We start from the raw sequence: 10,055 nt of genomic DNA, 5'->3' as shown, positions 1-10,055 counted from the left end.
TATTTTTTGATTGTTCCATGCCAATATTCTACAAATTTCATATACTTTTGGCAACTTTTTATACTATTTTTTGGGACTAACATATTCATCCAGTGCCCAGTGCCAGTTCATGTCTATTGCATGTTTTATGTTTCGTAGAAACCCCATATCAAACGTAGTCCAAACGGGATAAAAACGGACGGAGAATTATTTTGGAATATTTGTGATTTTTGGGAAGTAAAATCAACGTGAGACGGTGCTCGAGGTGGCCAGGAGATAGGGTCCCACGCCCACTTCAGGTGGGCGCCCCCACCCTCCTGGGCCACTCGTAATGCGGTTGATGCCCTTCTTTGGCTGCAAGAAAGCTAATTTTTGGAAAATGATCTGGGCGAAGGTTTCAGTCCAATCGGAGTTATGGATCTCCGGATATAAAAGAAACGGTGCCAGGGCAGAATCCGGGAACGCAGAAACAGAGAGATAGATCCAATCTCAGAGGGGCTCTCGCCCCTTCCACTCCATGGGAGCCAAGGACCAGAGGGGAAACCCTTCTCCCATCTAGGGAGAAGGTCAAGGAAGAAGAAGAAGAAGGGTGGCTCTCTCCCCCTTGCTTCCGGTGGCGCCGGAACACCGCCGGGGCCATCATCATCACCGCGATCTTCACCAACACCTCCGCCATCTTCACCAACACCTCCATCACCTTCCCCCATCTATATTCAGCGGTCCACTCTCCCATAGCCCACTGTACCCTCTACTTGAACATGGTGCTTTATGCTTCATATTATTATCCAATGATGTGTTGCCATCCTATGATGTCTGAGTAGATTTTCGTTGTCCTATCGGTGATTGATGAATTGCTATAATTGGTTTGAGTTGCATGTTTTACTATTGGTGCTCTCCTATGGTTCCCTCCATGTCGCGCAAGCGTGAGGGATTCCTGTTGTAGGGTGTAGCAATGCGTTCATGATTCGCTTATAGTGGGTTGCGTGAGTGACTGAAACACAAACCCGAGTAAGTAGATTGTTGCGTATGGGATAAAGGGGACTTGATAGTTTAATGCTATGGTTGGGTTTTACCTTAATGAATCTTTAGTAGTTGCGGATGCTTGCTAGAGTTCCAATCATAAGTGCATATGATCCAAGTAGAGAAAGTATGTTAGCTTATGCCTCTCCCTCAAATAGAATTGCAATAGTGATTACCGGTCTAGTAACATAGTCAATTGCTTAGGGACAATTTCACAACTCCTACCACCACTATTCCACACTCTTAATATTTACTTTATTGCATCTTTATCTAAACAGCCCCTAGCTTTTATTTACGTGCTCTTTATTATCTTGCAAACCTATCCAACAACACCTACAAAGTACTTCTAGTTTCATACTTGTTCTAGGTAAGCGAACGTCGAGCATGCGTAGAGTCGTATCAGTGGCCGATAGGACTTGAGAGAGTATTTGTTTTACCTTTAGCTCCTCGTTGGGTTCGAAACTCTTACTTATCGAAGGAGGCTACAACTATCCCGTATACTTGTGGGTTATCAAGACCTTTTTCTGGCGCCGTTGCCGGGGAGTCATAGCGTGGGGTGAATATTCTCGTGTGTGCTTGTTGGCTTTATCACTAAGTAATTTTTATTTGCTGTTATAAGTTGTTCTCTATCTTTAGTTATGGATATGGAACACGAAATACCAAAAAAATTAGGTGTACTTTCTACTCATGGAGATGGGGTAACTCCTAAAATCCTCGATTCTCATTATGTGAAAGATATTATGTACTACTTCGATAATCCTGAGAAAACCCCATTCAACTTTATAATGGGAGACACGTTGGATCAGCGTGAATACTTTAGGGATTATCGCTTTACACAAAAAGGGAAACTATTATGGGATCAAATTTCTATCTTGCGTTGGTATGCTCGTCAACTACGCGTGATACATGATTATACTTTTTGCTCTAGGATGAAGGCTCCACACCTTCCCTTTTCATGCAAATTCAATGATAATGAAACCTTAGCTTGTTATGCTAATGGTAGATATGATTATTATGATGTGGAACAAATAGAAGAATTTGTTGCTTTTATGGGTGCTTATGAGATTGAATCTATGTTTAAAGCATTTGATGATTTTGATGATTCAGTTTATAGACCAGAAAATCTTGCTATACTTAGATATTGCTATGAAAATTATGAATACAATTACAATATTAATGCATTTATTGAGAAAGTCTCCGCTGTCCAAGAAGAGACTAATATTTTGTAGGAAGCTATGGAAGAAGAAATTGATGAAACTGTGAGCTCATTGGATGAAAAAGATGATGAGGAGAGCAATGAACAAAAGGAGGAAGAGCGGATTGATCACCCATACCCACCTTCTAATGAGAGTAACTCTTCAACTCATACATTGTTTAATTCTCCTTCGTGCTTACCGAAGGATGATTGCTATGATGATTGATATGACCCCGTTGATTCTCTTGAAATATCCCTTTTTGATGATACTTGTTATGCTTGTGGCCAAGATGCCAATATGAATGATGCTTATGGAGATGAACTTGCTATAGTTCCTTATGTTAAACATGAAATTGTTGCTATTGCACCCACGCATGATAGTCCTATTATTTTTTTGAATTCTCCAAACTACGCTATATCGGAGAAGTTTGTGCTTATTAAGGATTATATTGATGGGTTGACTTTTACCATTGCACATGATGATTTTGATGAATGTAATATGCATGTGCTTTCTTCTCCTACTTGCAATCATTATGAGAGAGGAATTACATCTCCACCTCTTTATGTTTCCAACACGATAGAATTGCAAGAAACTGCTTATACTATGCATTGGCATTTACTATGTGTGCATGAATTGTTCTTTTATGACATGCCGATGCATAGGAAGAGAGTTAGACTTCGTTGTTGCATGATATATGTTACTTTGTGCTCACTACTAAATCACAAATCATTGTTAATTAAAATTGGCTTTGATATACCTTGGGATTCGGGTGGATCCATTACTTGAGCACTATATGCCTAGCTTAATGGCTTTAAAGAAAGTGCTGCCAGGGAGACAACCCCGAAGTTTTAGAGAGTCATTTGTTTCTATTGAGTGCTTTTATATAGTCTAAAAACAAAAAAATAAAGAGGGGAACCTAAAACTTTTCAAAAAGGAAAGTGAAAGTGAGAAAGACAAGCATTGTTGAAGTGAGAGAGCTCCTTGAACTTTGTTCATGCTCACGGAAACTTTGTGAATCTTGATTATAGAAACTTTTCATAAAAAATAATTATCCCCTTGTACAATTCCATTGTATTATAAAAATAATGTGCTAAGGTTTGCCTTTAGGATGTTTACAATGCTTGTTGGTTTGTACGGTGCAGGACAGAAACTTTGGCTGTAGTGCGCAATTTTACATTTTTAACTGGAACGTCAAATAGTTCTGATTCCTTCTGCATTGTCTTTCTGTACAAATTGTTTATTTTTCCTAATTTTGGTAGAATTTTTGGGGTACTAGAAGTATGGTGAATGTTCAGATTGCTACAGACTGTTCTGTTTTTGACAGATTCTGTTTTTGATGCATAGTTTACTTGTTTTGATGAAACTATCAATTTATATCAGTGGATTAAGCCATGGAAAAGCTATATTACAGTAGACACAATGCAAAAAAATATTAATTGGTTTGCTACAGTACTTAGAGTAGTGATTTGCTTTCATATACTAACGGATCTTACCGAGTTTTCTGTTGAAGTTTTGTGTGGATGAAGTGTCTAATCGAGGATGTCTCGATATGAGGAAAAGGAAGAGAGGAAAGAGCTCAAGCTTGGGGATGCCCAAGGCACCCCAAGTAAATATTCAAGAAGACTCACGTTTCTAAGCTTGGGAATGCCCCGGAAGGCATCCCCTCTTTCTTCAACAAGTATCGGTATGTTTTCGAATTCGTTTTGTTCATGTGATATGTGCAAGTCTTGGAGCGTCTTTTGCATTTAGTTTTAATTTTTCTTTTATGCACCATGCTGGTATGAGATATTCCTTGGTTGATTTATAGAATGATCATTGCACTTCACTTAAATTTTTTGAGTATGGCTTTATAGAATGCTTCATGTGCTTAACTTATATCATTTGAAGTCTGGATTGTGTGTTTCTCTTCACATAGAAAACCGCCATTTGTAGAATGCTATTTTGCTTCACTTATATTTGTTAGAGCGTGGGCATATATTTTATAGAAATAATTAAACTCTCTTGCTTCACTTATATCAATTTAGAGAGATGACAGGAATTGGTCATTCACATGGTTAGTCATAAAATCCTACATAAACTTGTAGATTGCTGAATATGATATGTTTGATTCCTTGCAATAGTTTTGCGATATAAAGATGGTGATATTAGAGTCATGCTAGTGGGTGATTGTGGATTGTAGAGACACTTGTGGTGAGGTTTGCAAGTCCCGTAGCATGCACGTATGGTAACCGTTGTGTGACAAATTTGAAGCATGGGGTGTTTCTTTGATTGTCTTCCTTATGAGTGGCGGTCGGGGACGAGCGATGGTCTTTTCCTACCAATCTACCCCCCTAGGGGCATGCATAGTAGTACTTTGCTTCGAGGGCTAATAAATTTTTGCAATAAGTATATGAGTTCTTTATGACTAATGTGAGTCCATGGATTATACACACTTTTACCTTCCCATCATTGCTAGCCTCTTCGGTACCGTGCATTGTCCTTTCTCACCTCGAGAGTTGGTGCAAACTTCGAAGGTGCATCCAAACCCTGTGATACGATACGCTCTATCACATATAAGCCTCCTTATATCTTCCTCAAAACAGCCACCATACCTACCTATCATGGCTTTTCCATAGCCATTCCGAGATATATTGCCATGCAACTTCCATCATCATCATATACATGACTTGAGCATTCATTGTCATATTGCTTTGCATGATCGTAAGATAGCTAGCATAATGTTTTCATGGCTTGTCCATTTTTTGATGTCATTGCTACACTAGATCATTGCACATCCCGGTACATCATATCTTTGTTCCAGTATCAAGCTGTAATATCGAGTTGTAAGTAAATAAAAGTGTGATGATCATCACTATAGAGCATTGCCCCATGAAAAAAAGAAAAAAAGAAAAAAAAGGAAAGTCCAAAGAAGCCTAAATAAAAAAGGGGGGCCAAAGAAGCCCACCAAAAAAGAAATAAAAAGGGAAAGAAAAGGGGCAATGTTACTATCCTTTTTCCACACTTGTGCTTCAAAGTAGCACCATGTTCTTCATATAGATTGTCTCCTATGTTGTCACTTTCATATACTAGTGGGGATTTTCATTATAGAACTTGGCTTGTATATTCCAATGATGGGCTTCCTCAAATGCCCTAGGTCTTCATGAGCAAGCAAGTTGGATGCACACCCACTTAGTTTCTTTTGTTGAACTTTCATACATTTATAGCTCTTAGTGCATCCGTTGCATGGCAATCCCTACTCCTCACATTGACATCAATTGATGGGCATCTCCATAGCCTGTTGATTAGCCGCGTCGATGTGAGACTTTCTCCCTTTTTGTCTTCTCCACATAACCTCCATCATTATATTCTATTCCACCTATAGTGCTATATCCATGGCTTGCGCTCATGTATTGCGTGAGGGTTGAAAAAGCTGAAGCGCGTTAAAAAGTATGAACCAATTGCTCGGCTTGTCATTGGGGTTGTGCATGATGGGGGCATTTTGTGTGACGAAAATGAAGCATGGCCAAACTATATGATTTTGTAGGGATAAGCTTGCTTTGGCCTTGTTGTTTTGAAAAGACATGATTGCTTTATTGGTACGCTCGAAGTATTACTGTTTTTATCTCAAATGATAGACTATTGCTTTGAATCACTTGTGTTTTAATATTCATGCCATGATTAGACATATGATCAAGATTATGCTAGGTAGCATTCCACATCAAAAATTATCTTTTTTATCATTTACCTACTCAAGGACGAGAAGGAATTAAGCTTGGGGATGCTGATACGTCTCCATTGTATCTATAATTTTTGATTATTCCATGCCAATATTCTACAACTTTCATATACTTTTGGCAACTTCTTATACTATTTTTTGGGACTAACATATTGATGTAGTGCACAGTGCTAGTTACTGTCTGTTGCATGTTTTATGTTTCGCAGAAACCCCATATCAAACGGAGTCCAAACGGGATAAAAACAGACAGAGAATTATTTTGGAATATTTGTGATTTTTGGGAAGTAAAATCAACGTGAGACGGTGCTCGAGGTGGCCAGGAGATAGGGTCCCATGCCCACTTCAGGTGGGCGCCCCCACCCTCCTGGGCCACTCGTAAGGAAGTTGATGCCCTTCTTTGGCTGCAAGAAAGCTAATTTTTGGAAAACGATCTAGGCGAAGGTTTCAATCCAATCGGAGTTACGGATCTCCAGATATAAAAGAAACGGTGCCAGGGTAGAATCCGGGAACGCAGAAACAGAGAGATAGATCCAATCTCGGAGGGGCTCTCTCCCCTCCCACGCCATGGGAGCCAAGGACCAGAGGGGAAACCCTTCTCCCATCTAGGGAGAAGGTCAAGGAAGAAGAAGAAGAAGGGGGGGATCTCTCACCCTTGCTTTTGGTGGCGTCGGAACGCTGCCGGGGGCCATCATCATCACCGCGATCTTCACCAACACCTCCGCCATCTTCACCAACACCTCCATCACCTTCCCCCATCTATATTCAACGTTCCTCTCTCCCGCAACCCGCTGTACCCTCTACTTGAACATGGTGCTTTATGCTTCATATTATTATCCAATGATGTGTTGCCATCCTATGATGTCTGAGTAGATTTTCGTTGTCCTATCGGTGATTGATGAATTGCTATGATTGGTTTGAGTTTCATGTTTTACTATTGGTGTTGTCCTATGGTGCCCTCCGTGTCGCGCAAGCGTGAGGGATTCCCGCTGTAGGGTGTAGCAATGCGTTCATGATTCGCTTATAGTGGGTTGCGTGAGTGACTGAAACACAAACCCGAGTAAGTAGATTGTTGCGTATAGGATAAAGGGGACTTGATACTTTAATGCTATGGTTGGGTTTTACCTTAATGAATCTTTAGTAGTTGCGGATGCTTGCTAGAGTTCCTAAGTGCATATGATCCAAGTAGAGAAAGTATGTTAGCTTATGCCTCTCCCTCAAATAGAGTTGCAATAGTGATTACCGGTCTAGTAACATAGTCAATTGCTTAGGGACAATTTCACAACTCCTACCACCACTCTTCCACACTCGTAATATTTACTTTATTTCATCTTTATCTAAACAGCTCCTAGCTTTTATTTACGTGCTCTTTATTATCTTGCAAACCTATCCAATAACACCTACAAAGTACTTCTAGTTTCATACTTGTTCTAGGTAAGCGAACATCAAGCGTGCGTAGAGTCATATCAGTGGCCGATAGGTCTTGAGAGAGTATTTGTTCTACCTTTAGCTCCTCGTTGGGTTCGACACTCTTACTTATCAAAAGAGGCTACAACTATCCCGTATACTTGCGGGTTATCACCCCCTAATCCAGGACTCCCTCAGTTAGGTTTACCTTAATTCTTCTTTCATAGTTGCGGATGCTTGTGAGAGTAGTTAATCATAAGTGGGATGCTTGTCCAAGGAAGGGCAGCACCCAAGCATCGGTCCACCCACATATCAGATTATCAAAGTAAAGAACGTGAATCATATGAGCGTGATGAAAACTAGCTTGACGATAATTCCCATGTGTCCTCTAGAGCGTTTTCCTTCATATAAGAATTTGTCCAGGCTTGTCCTTTGCTACAAAAAGGATTGGGCCACCTTGCTGCACCTTATTTACTTTTGTTACTTGTTACCCATTATGAATTACCTTATCATAAAACTATCTGTTACCGATAATTTCAGTGCCTGCAGAGAATACCTTACTGAAAACCGCTTGTCATTTCCTCCTGCTCCTCGTTGGGTTTGACGCTCTTACTTATCAAAAGGACTACGATAGATCCCCTACACTTGTGGGTTATCAAGTCTCCATCTTATCTTATAAAGCACCAACTAAGGGGCACTATGATTGTACTTGAGCATTGGGTGTAGCTAATATGCAAGTGTGTTTCATGAATGGATCAATGATTGAGAAAAATGGGCTAGGGATAACTTGCTTTAGTGTTGATATTTTGAAAGACACGGTAGCTTGTTGATATGCTTGAGTATCAAAGTCTTCATGTCAAAACTAGACTATTGCTTTGAATCATATAAAAGTCCAAATGTCCATGCTACAAAGAAAAGAATATGTGATGAACATGTTAGGCAGCATTCCACATCAAAAATTCTGTTTTTATCATTTACCTACTCGAGGACGAGCAGGAATTAAGCTTTGGGATGATGATACATCTCCAACGTATCTATAATTATTTATTGTTCCATGTTGTTATATTATCATTCTTGGATGTTTTACAATCATTTTATAGCAACTTTATATCATTTTTGGGACTAACCTATTGACATAGTTCGAAGTGCCAGTTGTTATTTTCTGGTTCTTTTTTACACCGCAGGAAATCAATATCAAACAGAGTCCAAACGTAGCAAAACTTTTTGTGGATTTTTCTGGACTAGAAGACACCTGTTGGGCTAAGAAATTACCTGAGGGGAGCTCCAAGGGGAGTACAACCCACCAGGGCGCGCCCGAGGGCCCAAGCGCGTCCAGGTGGGTTGTGCCCACCTCGGCCGCCACCGCGCCGCCTCTTTGCTCTATAAACACCCCAATATTCTAGAAACCCTAGGAGAGTCGACGAAAATCAATTTCAGCCGCTGCAAGTTCCAGAACCACCAGATCCAATCTAGACACCAGCACGGAGGGGTTCATCATCCTCATTGGTGCCTCTCCGATGATGCGTGAGTAGTTCATTGTAGACCTTCGGGTCTGTAGTTGATAGCTAGATGGATTCCTCTCTCCCTCTTGATTCTCAATACAATGGTCTCTTGGAGATCTATTTGATGTAACTCTTTTTGCGGTGTGTTTGTTGGGATCCGATGAACTTTGAGTTTATGATCAGATCTATCTTTTTATCCATGAAAGTTATTTGAGTCTTTTGATCTCTTATATGCATGATTACTTATAGCCTCGTATTTCTTCTTCAAATCTTTGGTTTAGTTAGGCAAACTAGATCGATTTTTCTTGCCATGGGAAGAGGTGCTTTGTGATGGGTTCGATCTTACGGTGCTTGATCCTAGTGACAGAAGAGGAACCGACACGTATGTATCGTTGCTATTAAGGATAATAAGATGTGGTCTATTTCTACATAAATAGATCTTGTCTGCATCAAGTCATCGTTCTTATTGCATTACTCCGTTTCTCCATGAACTTAATACACTAGATGCATGCTGGATAGCGGTCGATGTGTGGAGTAATAGTAGTAGATGTAGGTAGGAGTCGGTCTACTAATCCTGGACGTGATGCCTATATCATGATCATTGCCTAGATATCATCATAATTATTTGAAGTTCTATCAATTGCCCAACAGTAATTTGTTTACCCACCATATGCTATTTTTCTCGAGAGAAGCCACTAGTGAAAGCTACGTCCCCTGGGTCTCTTCTTTATTATATTTGCCTTCAAGATCTATTTTTATTTGCTTTTATTTTCAGATCTATTAATCCAAAAATACAAAAATACCTTGCTGCAGTTTTTATTTATTTATTTTATCTCGCGTTCCTGCGGGATCTATTTATCCAAACTACTACAATTTTACCTATCTTTTTACCCATGAGGGATTGACAACCCCTCTCTTACGTCGGGTTGCAAGTATTTGTTCTTTGTGTGCAGGTGCTGTTTACGTGGTGTTGCATGGTTCTCCTATTGGTTCGATAACCTTGGTCTCATCACTGAGGGAAATACCTACTGTTGCTATGCTGCATCATCCCTTCCTCTTTGGGGAAATACCGATGTAGTTCAAGCCAACATCAGTGCCCAAGTGGGATTCGGCCCTACTTGGGGCGCCTCCTGGCTGCGTCTCTCTCCCCCCACCTATATATATATGGGGAGGTGGCACCACACATAGCCTAGAACATTGTCTTAGGCGTGTGCGGCGCCCCTCTCTACAATTTTGTCC

This window comes from Triticum aestivum, chromosome 1B (assembly GCF_018294505.1).
Source record: "Triticum aestivum cultivar Chinese Spring chromosome 1B, IWGSC CS RefSeq v2.1, whole genome shotgun sequence".
NCBI classification, from domain to species: domain Eukaryota; kingdom Viridiplantae; phylum Streptophyta; class Magnoliopsida; order Poales; family Poaceae; genus Triticum; species Triticum aestivum.
This window is presented reverse-complemented; position numbering follows the sequence as displayed.